A 15,986-nucleotide genomic window follows, 5' to 3' on the forward strand; every position below is an offset into this window, starting at 1 on the left:
TCGACTGTCTATAGGATGGAGCTGGGTGTGTACAAAACCTTGCTGCAGGTTGAGCTCTGTGACCGACAGCTGAACTGAGGATGGACAGGAGGCTGGGGCTTGGTACTAAGAAAACTGGATATACGTGTCACAGACGTAAATACATACTTCCACAGACTCCGAAATGTTAGTGAACTAAAATTAACAGAGAAGGAGGCCATTTGATCCTTCACATCGCTGCTGGCTCCCGACAAGAGTTCCTCAACTAATTGCACACTCTGACTATCCCAGACAGTCCCAGACCTGAACGACTCAGGTAACTGTATACAGCTCACTGTCAGGGAACACGTCCCAGACCTGACCCACCCGGGTAACTGTATACAGCTCACTGTCAGGGAACACGCCCCAGACCTGACCCACTCGGGTAACTGCATATAGCTCACTGTCAGGGAACACGTCCCAGACCTGACCCACCCGGGTAACTGTATACAGCTCACTCTCACGGAACACGTCCCAGACCTGACCCATCCAGGTAAATGTATACAGCTCACTGTCAGGGAACAAATCCAAGAAGTGACTCACCCGGGAAACAGCATACAGCTCATTCTCAGGGAATACGTCCGTGACATAACACACCCAAGTACCTTCTATATAGCCAACTGACAGGGAACACATCACAGACCTGACCCAACCGGGTAAATGTATACAGCTCACTGTCAGGGAACACGTCCCAGACCTGACCCACGCGGGTAACGAAATAGTGCTCACTGTCAGGAACACGTTCCAGAGCAGACCCACCCAGGTAACTGTACACAGCTCGCTGTCAGGGAACACGTCCCAGACCAGACCCACCCGGGCAATTGTACACAGCTCACTGTCAGGGAATAAGTCCCAGACCTGACCCACCCAGGTAACAACATACAGCTCACAGTCGGGGAACACATCCCAGACCTGACCCACCCGGGTAACTGGAAACAGCTCAATGTCAAGGAACGCTTCCCAGACCAGACCCACCCGGGTAAGTGTATACAGGTCACTGTCAGGAAACACATCCCAGACCTGACCCACCCGGGTAACTGTATACAACTCACTGTCAGGGAACACGTCCCAGACCGGACCCAACTGGGTAAATGGAAACAGCTCACTGTCAGGGAACAAATCCAAAAATTGACTCACCCGGGAAACAGTATACAGCTCATTCTCAGGGAATACGTCCGTGACATAACACATCCAAGTACCTTCTATATAGCCAACTGACAGGGAACGCATCGCAGACCTGACCCACCCGGGTAACTGTATACAGCTCACTGTCAGGGAACACGTCCCAGACCTGACCCACCCGGGTAACTGTATACAGCTCACTGTCAGGGAACACGTCCCAGACCTGACCCACCCGGGTAACTGTATACAGCTCACTGTCAGGGAACACGTCCCAGACCTGACCCACCCGGGTAACTGTATACAGCTCACTGTCAGGGAACACGTCCCAGACCTGACCCACCCGGGTAACTGTATACAGCTCACTGTCAGGGAACACGTCCCAGACCTGACCCACCCGGGTAACTGTATACAGCTCACAGTCAGGGAACACGTCCCAGACCTGACCCACCCCGGTAACTGTATATACCTCACTGTCAGGGAACACGACCCAGACCTGACCCACCAGGGTAACTGTATACAGCTCACTGTCAGGGAACACATCCCAGACCTGACCCACCCCGGTAACTGTATACACCTCACTGTCAGGGAACACGACCCAGACCTGACCCACCAGGGTAACTGTATACAGCTCACTGTCAGGGAACAAATCCGAGAATTGACTCACCCGGGAAACCGTATACAGCTCATTCTCAGGGAATACGTCAGTGACATAACACACCTTGTGTATAGCCAACGGACAGGGAACATCTCGCAGACCTGACCCACTCGGGTAACTGTATACAGCTCACTGTCAGGGAACACGTCCCAGACCTGACCCAACCGGGTAACTGTGTACAGCTCACAGTCAGGGAACACGTCCCAGACCTGACCCAACCGGGTAACTGTATACAGCTCACAGTCAGGGAACACGTCCCAGACCTGACCCACACAGGCATCTATATACAGCTCAATCTCAAGAAACACGTCCCAGACCTGACCCACCCGGGTAACTATATACAGCTCACTGTCAGGGAACACGTCCCAGACCTGACCCACCCGGGTAACTATATACAGCTCACTCTCACGGAACACGTCCCAGACCTGACCCACCCGGGTAACTGTATACAGCTCACTGTCAGCGAACACATCCCAGACCGGACCCAACTGGGTAAATGTGTACAGCTCACAGTCAGGGAACAAATCCAAGAATTGACTCACCCGGGAAACAGCATTTTCAGGGAATACGTCCGTGACATAACACACCCGAGTACCTTGTATATAGCCAACTGACAGGGAACACATCGCATACCTGACCCAACCGGGTAACTGTGTGCAGCTCACTGTCAGGGATCACATCCCAGACCTGACCCACCCGAGCAAGTATATACAGCTCACTGTCAGGGAACATGTCGCAGACCAGACCCACCCAGGTAACTGTATACAGCTCACTGTCAGGGAACACGTCCCAGACCTGACCCACCCGAGCAAGTATATACAGCTCATTGTCAGGGAACAAGTCCCAGACCTGACCCACCCGGGTAACTGTATACAGCTCATTGTCAGGGAACACGTCCCAGACCTGACCCACTCGGGTAACTGTATACAGCTCACCGTCAGGGAACACGTCCCAGACCTGACACACCCGGGTAACTATATACAGTTTACTGTCAGGGAACACATCCCAGACCTGACCCACCCGGGCAACTGTATACAGATCAATGTGAGGGAACACGTCCCAGACCTGACTCAACTGGGTAACTATATGCAGATCACTGTCAGGGAACATGTCCCAGACCAGACCCACCCTGGTAACTGTACATAGCCCACTGACAGGGAACACATGCCAGACCTGACCCCACTGGGTAACTGTATACAGCTCACTGTCAGGGAACAGGTCCCAGACATGACCCAACAGGGTAACTGTATACAGCTCACTGTCAGGGAACACATCACAGACCAGACCTACACGGGTAACTCTATACAGTTCACTGTCAGGGAACACGGCCCAGCCTGATCTACCCAGGTAACTGCATACAGCTCATTGTCAGGGAACACGTCCCAGACCTGACCCACCCGGGTAACTGTATACCTCTCACTTTCGGAGAACATGTCCCAGACCTGACCCACCCAGATAAATGTATGCAACTTACTGTCAGGGAACACATCCCAGACGTGACCCAACCGGGTAACTGTATACAGCTCACTTTCGGAGAACACGTCCCAGACCTGACCCACCCGGGTAACTGGCTACAGCTCACTGTCAGGGAACACGTCCCAGACCTGACCCAACTGGGTAACTTTATACAGCTCACTGTCAGGGAACACATCCCAGACCTGACCCACCCGGGTAACTGTATACAGCTCACTGTCAGGGAACACGTCCCAGACCTGACCCACCCGGGTAATTGTACACAGCTCACTGTCAGGGAACACGTCCCAGACCTAACCCACCCGGGTAAGTATATACAGCTCATTGTCAGGGAACACGTCCCAGACCTGACCTACCCGGGAAATTGTATACAGCTCACTGTCAGGGAACACATCCCAAACATAACACACCCGGATAACTGTATACAGCTCACTTTCAGGGAACACATCCCAGACCTGACCCAACTGGGTAACTTTATACAGCTCACTGTCAGGGAACACATCCCAGACCTGACCCACCCGGGTAACTGGATACAGCTCACTGCCAGGGAACACGTCCCAGACCTGACCCACCCGGGTAACTGTATACAGCTCACTGTCAGGGAACACGTCCCAGACCTGACCCAACTGGGTAACTTTATACAGCTCACTGTCAGGCAACACGTCCCAGACCTGACCCACCCAGGTAACTGGATACTGCTCACTGTCAGGGAACACATCCCAGACCTGAACCACCCGGGTAACTGGATACAGCTCACTGTCAGGGAACACGTCCCAGACCTGACACACCCGGGTAACTGTATACAGCTCACTGTCAGGGAACACATCCCAGACCTGAACCACCCGGGAAACTGTATACATCTCACTGTCAGGGAACAAATCCCAGACGTGACCCACCCGGGTAACTGTATACAGCTCACTCTCAGGAAACACGTCCCAGACCTGACCCACCAGGGTAACAATATATAGTTCACTGACGGGGAACCCATCCCAGACCTGACCCACCCGGGTAATTGGACACATCTCACTGTCAGGGAACACATCCCACACATGACCCCACTGGGTAACTGTATACAGCTCACTGTCAGGGAACAGGTCCCAGATCTAACCCAACTGGGTAACTGTATACAGCTCACAATCAGGGAACACATCCCCAGACCAGACCCAACATGGCAACTGTATACAGCTTACTGTCAGGGAATACGTCCCAGACCTGACCTACCCGGCTAACTGTATACTGCTCACTGTCAGGGAACGCGTCCCAGACCTGACCCACCCGGTTAACTGTATACAGCTCACTGTCAGGGAACACGTCCCAGGCCTGACCTTCCCGGGTAACTGTATACAGCTCACTGTCAGGTAACATGTCTCAGACCTGACCCAACTGGGTAATAGTATTCCTCTCACTTTCGGAGAACACGTCCCAGACCTGACCCACCCAGATAACTGTATACAGCTCACTGTCAGGGAACACATCCCAGACCTGACATAACCGGGTAACTGTATACACCTCACTTTCGGAGAACAGGTCCCAGACCTGACACACCGGGTAACTGGCTACAGCTCACTGTCAGGGAACACGTCCCAGACCTGACCCACCCGGGTAAGTATATACAGCTCATTGTCAGGGAACACGTCCCAGATCTGACCCACCTGGGTAACTGTATACAGCTCGTTGTCAGGGAACACATGCCAGACCTGACCCACCTGGGTAACTGTATACAGCTCATTGTCAGGGAACACATGCCAGACCTGACCAACCCGGGTAACTGTATACAGCTCACTGTCAGGGAACACGTCCCAGACCTGACCCACCCGGGTAACTGTATACAGCTCACTGTCAGGGAACACATCCAAGACCTGGAACACGTCCCAGAATGGACCTACCCAGGTGAATATATATAGCTCACTGTCAGAGAACATGTCCCAGACCTGACCCACCCGGGTAACTGTATACAGCTCACTGTCAGGGAACACGTCCCAGACCTGACCCACCCGGGTAATTGTACACAGCTCACTGTCAGGGAACACGTCCCAGACCTAACCCACCCGGGTAAGTATATACATCTCATTGTCAGGGAACACGTCCCAGACCTGACCTACCCGGGAAATTGTATACAGCTCACTGTCAGGGAACACATCCCAAACATAACACACCCGGATAACTGTATACAGCTCACTGTCAGGGAACACATCCCAGACCTGACCCAACTGGGTAACTTTATACAGCTCACTGTCAGGGAACACATCCCAGACCTGACCCACCCGGGTAACTGGATACAGCTCACTGCCAGGGAACACGTCCCAGACCTGACCCACCCGGGTAACTGTATACAGCTCACTGTCAGGGAACACGTCCCAGACCTGACCCAACTGGGTAACTTTATTCAGCTCACTGTCAGGCAACACGTCCCAGACCTGACCCACCCAGGTAACTGGATACTGCTCACTGTCAGGGAACACATCCCAGACCTGAACCACCCGGGTAACTGGATACAGCTCACTGTCAGGGAACACGTCCCAGACCTGACACACCCGGGTAACTGTATACAGCTCACTGTCAGGGAACACATCCCAGACCTGAACCACCCGGGAAACTGTATACATCTCACTGTCAGGGAACAAATCCCAGACGTGACCCACCCGGGTAACTGTATACAGCTCACTCTCAGGAAACACGTCCCAGACCTGACCCACCAGGGTAACAATATATAGTTCACTGACGGGGAACCCATCCCAGACCTGACCCACCCGGGTAATTGTACACATCTCACTGTCAGGGAACACAGCCCACACATGACCCCACTGGGTAACTGTATACAGCTCACTGTCAGGGAACAGGTCCCAGATCTAACCCAACTGGGTAACTGTATACAGCTCACAATCAGGGAACACATCCCCAGACCAGACCCAACATGGCAACTGTATACAGCTTACTGTCAGGGAATACGTCCCAGACCTGACCTACCCGGCTAACTGTATACTGCTCACTGTCAGGGAACGCGTCCCAGACCTGACCCACCCGGTTAACTGTATACAGCTCACTGTCAGGGAACACGTCCCAGGCCTGACCCTCCCAGGTAACTGTATACAGCTCACTGTCAGGGAACATGACTCAGACCTGACCCAACCGGGTAATAGTATTCCTCTCACTTTCGGAGAACACGTCCCAGACCTGACCCACCCAGATAACTGTATACAGCTCACTGTCAGGGAACACATCCCAGACCTGACATAACCGGGTAACTGTATACACCTCACTTTCGGAGAACAGGTCCCAGACCTGACACACCGGGTAACTGGCTACAGCTCACTGTCAGGGAACACGTCCCAGACCTGACCCACCCGGGTAAGTATATACAGCTCATTGTCAGGGAACACATCCCAGACCTGACCCACCTGGGTAACTGTATACAGCTCACTGTCAGGGAACACATCCAAGACCTGGAACACGACCCAGAATGGACCTACCAGGTGAATATATACAGCTCACTGTCAGAGAACATGTCCCAGACCTGACCCAACATGGTAACTGTAAACAGCTCACTGTCAGGGAACACGTCCCAGACCTGACCCACCCGGGTAACTGTATACAGCTCACTGTCAGGGGACACGTCCCAGACCTGACCCACCCGGGTAACTGGATACAGCTCACTGTCAGGGAACACTTCCCAGACTTGACCCACCCGGGTAACTGTATACAGCTCACTGTCAGGGAACACGTCCCAGACCTGACCCATCCGGGTAACTATATACAGCTCACTGTCAGGGAACACATCCCAGACCTGACCCACCCGGGTAACTGTATACAGCTCACTGTCAGGGAACATGTCTCAGACCTGACCCAACAGGGTAACTGTATACTGCTCACTTTCGGAGAACACGTCCCAGACCTGACACACCGGGTAACTGGCTACAGCTCACTCTCAGGAAACACGTCCCAGACCTGACCCACCCGGGTAACTGTATACAGCTCACTGACGGGGAACCCATCCCAGACCAGACCCACCTGGGTAATTGTACACAGCTCACTGTCAGGGAACACATCCCACACATGACCCCACTGGGTAACTGTATACAGCTCACTGTCAGGGAACAGGTCCCAGACCTGACCCAACTGGGTAACTGTATACAGCTCACTGTCAGGGAACACATCACAGACCAGACCTACACGGGTAACGCTATACAATTCACTGTCAGGGAACACGTCCCAGCCTGACCTACCCAGGTAACTGCATACAGCTCATTGTCAGGGAACATGTCCCAGGCCTGACCCTAGCAGGTAAATGTATACAGCTCACTGTCAGGCAACACATCCCAGACCTGACACACCGGGGAAACTGTATACAGCTCACTGTCAGCGAACAGATCCCAAACCTGACCCAACCGTGTAACTGTATACACCTTACTGTCAGGGACCACGTCCCAGATCTGACCTACCCGGGTAACTGTATACAGCTCAATGTCAGGGAACACGTTCCAGACCTGACCCACCCAGGTAACTGTATATAGCTCACTGTCAGGGAACACATTCCAGACCTGACCCAACATGGCAACTGTATACAGCTCTCTGTCAGGGAACACATTCCAGACCTGACCCAACATGGCAACTGTATACAGCTCTCTGTCAGGGAACACATCCCAGACCTGACACACCGGGGAAACTGTATACAGCTCACTGTCAGGGAACACGTCCCAGAACTGACCCACACAGGTATCGAAATACAGCTCACTCTCAGGAAACACATCCCAAACCTGACCCAACCGTGTAATTGTATACAACCTACTGTCAGGGAACACGTCCCATATCTGACCCACCCGGGTAACTGGATACAGCTCACTGTCAGGGAACACGTCCCATATCTGACCCACCCGGGTAACTGGAAACAGCTCACTGTCAAGGAACACGTCCCAGACCTGACCCACCCGGATAACTGGAAACAGCTCACTGAGAACATGTCCCAGACCTGACCTAACATGGCAATTGTATGCAGCTCACTGTCAGGGAACACATCCCACACATGATCCCACTGGGTAACTGTATACAGCTCACTGTCAGAACACGTCCCAGACCTGACCCACCCGGGTAACTATATACAGCTCACTGTCAGGGAACACATCCCAGACCTGACCCACCCGGGTAACTGTATACAGCTCACTGTCAGGGAACATGTCTCAGACCTGACTCACCGGGGTAACTGTATACCGCTCACTGTCAGGGAGCAGATCCCAAACCTGACCCAACTGGGTAACTGTATACAGCTCACTGTCAGGGAACACATCACAGACCAGACCTACACGGGTAACGCTATACAATTCACTGTCAGGGAACACGTCCCAGCCTGACCTACCCAGGTAACTGCATACAGCTCATTGTCAGGGAACATGTCCCAGGCCTGACCCTAGCAGGTAAATGTATACAGCTCACTGTCAGGCAACACATCCCAGACCTGACACACCGGGGAAACTGTATACAGCTCACTGTCAGCGAACAGATCCCAAACCTGACCCAACCGTGTAACTGTATACAACTTACTGTCAGGGACCACGTCCCAGATCTGACCTACCCGGGTAACTGTATACAGCTCACTGTCAGAACACGTCCCAGACCTGACCCACCCGGGTAACTATATACAGCTCACTGTCAGGGAACACATCCCAGACCTGACCCACCCGGGTAACTGTATACAGCTCACTGTCAGGGGACACGTCCCAGACCAGACCCACCCGGGTAACTGGATACAGCTCACTGTCAGGGAACACTTCCCAGACTTGACCCACCCGGGTAACTGTATACAGCTCACTGTCAGGGAACACGTCCCAGACCTGACCCATCCGGGTAACTATATACAGCTCACTGTCAGGGAACACATCCCAGACCTGACCCACCCGGGTAACTGTATACAGCTCACTGTCAGGGAACATGTCTCAGACCTGACCCAACAGGGTAACTGTATACTGCTCACTTTCGGAGAACACGTCCCAGACCTGACACACCGGGTAACTGGCTACAGCTCACTCTCAGGAAACACGTCCCAGACCTGACCCACCCGGGTAACTGTATACAGCTCACTGACGGGGAACCCATCCCAGACCAGACCCACCTGGGTAATTGTATACAGCTCACTGTCAGGGAACACATCCCACACATGACCCCACTGGGTAACTGTATACAGCTCACTGTCAGGGAACAGGTCCCAGACCTGACCCAACTGGGTAACTGTATACAGCTCACTGTCAGGGAACACATCACAGACCAGACCTACACGGGTAACTGTATATAGCTCACTGTCAGGGAACACATTCCAGACCTGACCCAACATGGCAACTGTATACAGCTCTCTGTCAGGGAACACGTCCCAGACCTGACCCACCCCGGAAACTGTATACAGCTCACTGTCAGGGAACATATCACAGACCTGACTCACCCGGGTAACTGTATACCGCTCACTGTCAGGGAGCAGATCCCAAACCTGACCCAACCGTGTAACTGTATACAACTTACTGTCAGGGACCACGTCCCAGATCTGACCTACCCGGGTAACTGTATACAGCTCACTGTCAGGGAACACGTACCAGACCTGACCCACCCGGGTAACTGTATATAGCTCACTGTCAGGGAACACATTCCAGACCTGACCCAACATGGCAACTGTATACAGCTCTCTGTCAGGGAACACATCCCAGACCTGACACACCGGGGAAACTGTATACAGCTCACTGTCAGGGAACACGTCCCAGAACTGACCCACACAGGTATCGAAATACAGCTCACTCTCAGGAAACACATCCCAAACCTGACCCAACCGTGTAATTGTATACAACCTACTGTCAGGGAACACGTCCCATATCTGACCCACCCGGGTAACTGGATACAGCTCACTGTCAGGGAACACGTCCCATATCTGACCCACCCGGGTAACTGGAAACAGCTCACTGTCAAGGAACACGTCCCAGACCTGACCCACCCGGATAACTGGAAACAGCTCACTGTCTGAGAACATGTCCCAGACCTGACCTAACATGGCAATTGTATGCAGCTCACTGTCAGGGAACACATCCCACACATGATCCCACTGGGTAACTGTATACAGCTCACTGTCAGAACACGTCCCAGACCTGACCCACCCGGGTAACTATATACAGCTCACTGTCAGGGAACACATCCCAGACCTGACCCACCCGGGTAACTGTATACAGCTCACTGTCAGGGAACATGTCTCAGACCTGACCCAACCGGGTAACTGTATACAGCTCACTTTCGGAGAACACGTCCCAGACCTGACACACCGGGTAACTGGCTACAGCTCACTCTCAGGAAACACGTCCCAGACCTGACCCACCCCGGTAACTGTATACAGCTCACTGACGGGGAACCCATCCCAGACCAGACCCACCTGGGTAATTGTACACAGCTCACTGTCAGGGAACACATCCCACACATGACCCCACTGGGTAACTGTATACAGCTCACTGTCAGGGAACAGGTCCCAGACCTGACCCAACTGGGTAACTGTATACAGCTCACTGTCAGGGAACACATCACAGACCAGACCTACACGGGTAACGCTATACAATTCACTGTCAGGGAACACGTCCCAGCCTGACCTACCCAGGTAACTGCATACAGCTCATTGTCAGGGAACACGTCCCAGGCCTGACCTTAGCAGGTAAATGTATACAGCTCACTGTCAGGCAACACATCCCAGACCTGACACACCGGGGAAACTGTATACAGCTCACTGTCAGCGAACAGATCCCAAATCTGACCCAACCGTGTAACTGTATACAACTTACTGTCAGGGACCACGTCCCAGATCTGACCTACCCGGGTAACTGTATACAGCTCACTGTCAGGGAACACGTCCCAGACCTGACCCACCCGGGTAACTGTATATAGCTCACTGTCAGGGAACACATTCCAGACCTGACCCAACATGGCAACTGTATACAGCTCTCTGTCAGGGAACACATTCCAGACCTGACCCAACATGGCAACTGTATACAGCTCTCTGTCAGGGAACACATTCCAGACCTGACCCAACATGGCAACTGTATACAGCTCTCTGTCAGGGAACACATTCCAGACCTGACCCAACATGGCAACTGTATACAGCTCTCTGTCAGGGAACACGTCCCAGACCTGACCCACCCCGGAAACTGTATACAGCTCACTGTCAGGGAACATATCACAGACCTGACTCACCCGGGTAACTGTATACCGCTCACTGTCAGGGACCACGTCCCAGATCTGACCTACCCGGGTAACTGTATACAGCTCACTGTCAGGGAACACGTCCCAGACCTGACCCACCCGGGTAACTGTATATAGCTCACGGTCAGGGAACACATTCCAGACCTGACCCAACATGGCAACTGTATACAGCTCTCTGTCAGGGAACACATTCCAGACCTGACCCAACATGGCAACTGTATACAGCTCTCTGTCAGGGAACACATTCCAGACCTGACCCAACATGGCAACTGTATACAGCTCTCTGTCAGGGAACACATCCCAGACCTGACACACCGGGGAAACTGTATACAGCTCACTGTCAGGGAACACGTCCCAGAACTGACCCACACAGGTATCGAAATACAGCTCACTCTCAGGAAACACATCCCAAACCTGACCCAACCGTGTAATTGTATACAACCTACTGTCAGGGAACACGTCCCATATCTGACCCACCCGGGTAACTGGAAACAGCTCACTGTCAGGGAACACGTCCCAGACCTGACCCAACCGGGTAACTGTATACCTCTCACTTTTGGAGAACATGTCCCAGACCTGACCCACCCAGATAAATGTATGCAACTTACTGTCAGGGAACACATCCCAGACGTGACCCAACCGGGTAACTGTATACAGCTCACTTTCGGAGAACACGTCCCAGACCTGACCCACCCGGGTAACTGGCTACAGCTCACTGTCAGGGAACACGTCCCAGACCTGACCCAACTGGGTAACTTTATACAACTCACTGTCAGGGAACACATCCCAGACCTGACCCACCCGGGTAATTGTACACAGCTCACTGTCAGGGAACACGTCCCAGACCTGACCCACCCGGGTAAGTATATACAGCTCATTGTCAGGGAACACGTCCCAGACCTGACCTACCCGGGAAATTGTATACAGCTCACTGTCAGGGAACACATCCCAAACATAACACACCCGGATAACTGTATACAGCTCACTGTCAGGGAACACATCCCAGACCTGACCCAACTGGGTAACTTTATACAGCTCACTGTCAGGGAACACATCCCAGACCTGACCCACCCGGGTAACTGGATACAGCTCACTGTCAGGGAACACGTCCCAGACCTGACCCAACTGGGTAACTTTATACAGCTCACTGTCAGGGAACACGTCCCAGACCTGACCCACCCAGGTAATTGGACACTGCTCACTGTCAGGGAACACATCTCAGACCTGAACCACCCGGGTAACTGGATACAGCTCACTGTCAGGGAACACGTCCCAGACCTGACACACCCGGGTAACTGTATACAGCTCACTGTCAGGGAACACATCCCAGACCTGAACCACCCGGGAAACTGTATACATCTCACTGTCAGGGAACAAATCCCAGACGTGACCCACCCGGGTAACTGTATACAGCTCACTCTCAGGAAACACGTCCCAGACCTGACCCACCAGGGTAACAATATATAGTTCACTGACGGGGAACCCATCCCAACCTGACCCACCCAGGTAATTGTACACATCTCACTGTCAGGGAACACATCCCACACATGACCCCACTGGGTAACTGTATACAGCTCACTGTCAGGGAACAGGTCCCAGATCTAACCCAACTGGGTAACTGTATACAGCTCACAATCAGGGAACACATCCCCAGACCAGACCCAACATGGCAACTGTATACAGCTTACTGTCAGGGAACACATTCCAGACCTGACCCAACATGGCAACTGTATACAGCTCTCTGTCAGGGAACACGTCCCAGACCTGACCCACCCCGGAAACTGTATACAGCTCACTGTCAGGGAACATATCACAGACCTGACTCACCCGGGTAACTGTATACCGCTCACTGTCAGGGAGCAGATCCCAAACCTGACCCAACCGTGTAACTGTATACAACTTACTGTCAGGGACCACGTCCCAGATCTGACCTACCCGGGTAACTGTATACAGCTCACTGTCAGGGAACACGTACCAGACCTGACCCACCCGGGTAACTGTATATAGCTCACTGTCAGGGAACACATTCCAGACCTGACCCAACATGGCAACTGTATACAGCTCTCTGTCAGGGAACACATCCCAGACCTGACACACCGGGGAAACTGTATACAGCTCACTGTCAGGGAACACGTCCCAGAACTGACCCACACAGGTATCGAAATACAGCTCACTCTCAGGAAACACATCCCAAACCTGACCCAACCGTGTAATTGTATACAACCTACTGTCAGGGAACACGTCCCATATCTGACCCACCCGGGTAACTGGATACAGCTCACTGTCAGGGAACACGTCCCATATCTGACCCACCCGGGTAACTGGAAACAGCTCACTGTCAAGGAACACGTCCCAGACCTGACCCACCCGGATAACTGGAAACAGCTCACTGTCTGAGAACATGTCCCAGACCTGACCTAACATGGCAATTGTATGCAGCTCACTGTCAGGGAACACATCCCACACATGATCCCACTGGGTAACTGTATACAGCTCACTGTCAGAACACGTCCCAGACCTGACCCACCCGGGTAACTATATACAGCTCACTGTCAGGGAACACATCCCAGACCTGACCCACCCGGGTAACTGTATACAGCTCACTGTCAGGGAACATGTCTCAGACCTGACCCAACCGGGTAACTGTATACAGCTCACTTTCGGAGAACACGTCCCAGACCTGACACACCGGGTAACTGGCTACAGCTCACTCTCAGGAAACACGTCCCAGACCTGACCCACCCCGGTAACTGTATACAGCTCACTGACGGGGAACCCATCCCAGACCAGACCCACCTGGGTAATTGTACACAGCTCACTGTCAGGGAACACATCCCACACATGACCCCACTGGGTAACTGTATACAGCTCACTGTCAGGGAACAGGTCCCAGACCTGACCCAACTGGGTAACTGTATACAGCTCACTGTCAGGGAACACATCACAGACCAGACCTACACGGGTAACGCTATACAATTCACTGTCAGGGAACACGTCCCAGCCTGACCTACCCAGGTAACTGCATACAGCTCATTGTCAGGGAACACGTCCCAGGCCTGACCTTAGCAGGTAAATGTATACAGCTCACTGTCAGGCAACACATCCCAGACCTGACACACCGGGGAAACTGTATACAGCTCACTGTCAGCGAACAGATCCCAAATCTGACCCAACCGTGTAACTGTATACAACTTACTGTCAGGGACCACGTCCCAGATCTGACCTACCCGGGTAACTGTATACAGCTCACTGTCAGGGAACACGTCCCAGACCTGACCCACCCGGGTAACTGTATATAGCTCACTGTCAGGGAACACATTCCAGACCTGACCCAACATGGCAACTGTATACAGCTCTCTGTCAGGGAACACATTCCAGACCTGACCCAACATGGCAACTGTATACAGCTCTCTGTCAGGGAACACATTCCAGACCTGACCCAACATGGCAACTGTATACAGCTCTCTGTCAGGGAACACATTCCAGACCTGACCCAACATGGCAACTGTATACAGCTCTCTGTCAGGGAACACGTCCCAGACCTGACCCACCCCGGAAACTGTATACAGCTCACTGTCAGGGAACATATCACAGACCTGACTCACCCGGGTAACTGTATACCGCTCACTGTCAGGGAGCAGATCCCAAACCTGACCCAACCGTGTAACTGTATACAACTTACTGTCAGGGACCACGTCCCAGATCTGACCTACCCGGGTAACTGTATACAGCTCACTGTCAGGGAACACGTCCCAGACCTGACCCACCCGGGTAACTGTATATAGCTCACGGTCAGGGAACACATTCCAGACCTGACCCAACATGGCAACTGTATACAGCTCTCTGTCAGGGAACACATTCCAGACCTGACCCAACATGGCAACTGTATACAGCTCTCTGTCAGGGAACACATTCCAGACCTGACCCAACATGGCAACTGTATACAGCTCTCTGTCAGGGAACACATCCCAGACCTGACACACCGGGGAAACTGTATACAGCTCACTGTCAGGGAACACGTCCCAGAACTGACCCACACAGGTATCGAAATACAGCTCACTCTCAGGAAACACATCCCAAACCTGACCCAACCGTGTAATTGTATACAACCTACTGTCAGGGAACACGTCCCATATCTGACCCACCCGGGTAACTGGAAACAGCTCACTGTCAGGGAACACGTCCCAGACCTGACCCAACCGGGTAACTGTATACCTCTCACTTTTGGAGAACATGTCCCAGACCTGACCCACCCAGATAAATGTATGCAACTTACTGTCAGGGAACACATCCCAGACGTGACCCAACCGGGTAACTGTATACAGCTCACTTTCGGAGAACACGTCCCAGACCTGACCCACCCGGGTAACTGGCTACAGCTCACTGTCAGGGAACACGTCCCAGACCTGACCCAACTGGGTAACTTTATACAACTCACTGTCAGGGAACACATCCCAGACCTGACCCACCCGGGTAATTGTACACAGCTCACTGTCAGGGAACA

At 52.9% G+C, this 15,986-nt stretch overlaps 1 protein-coding gene across 1 annotated transcript in view; it reads right to left on the minus strand.

Annotated features, from left to right (window-relative positions):
• Positions 1-15,986, minus strand: part of LOC132825780 (ectonucleoside triphosphate diphosphohydrolase 2-like) — a 106,108-nt gene that overhangs the window by 31,110 nt on the left and 59,012 nt on the right. The gene's annotated exons all lie outside the window — the stretch shown is intronic.

Source organism: Hemiscyllium ocellatum, chromosome 21 (assembly GCF_020745735.1).
Source record: "Hemiscyllium ocellatum isolate sHemOce1 chromosome 21, sHemOce1.pat.X.cur, whole genome shotgun sequence".
NCBI classification, from domain to species: domain Eukaryota; kingdom Metazoa; phylum Chordata; class Chondrichthyes; order Orectolobiformes; family Hemiscylliidae; genus Hemiscyllium; species Hemiscyllium ocellatum.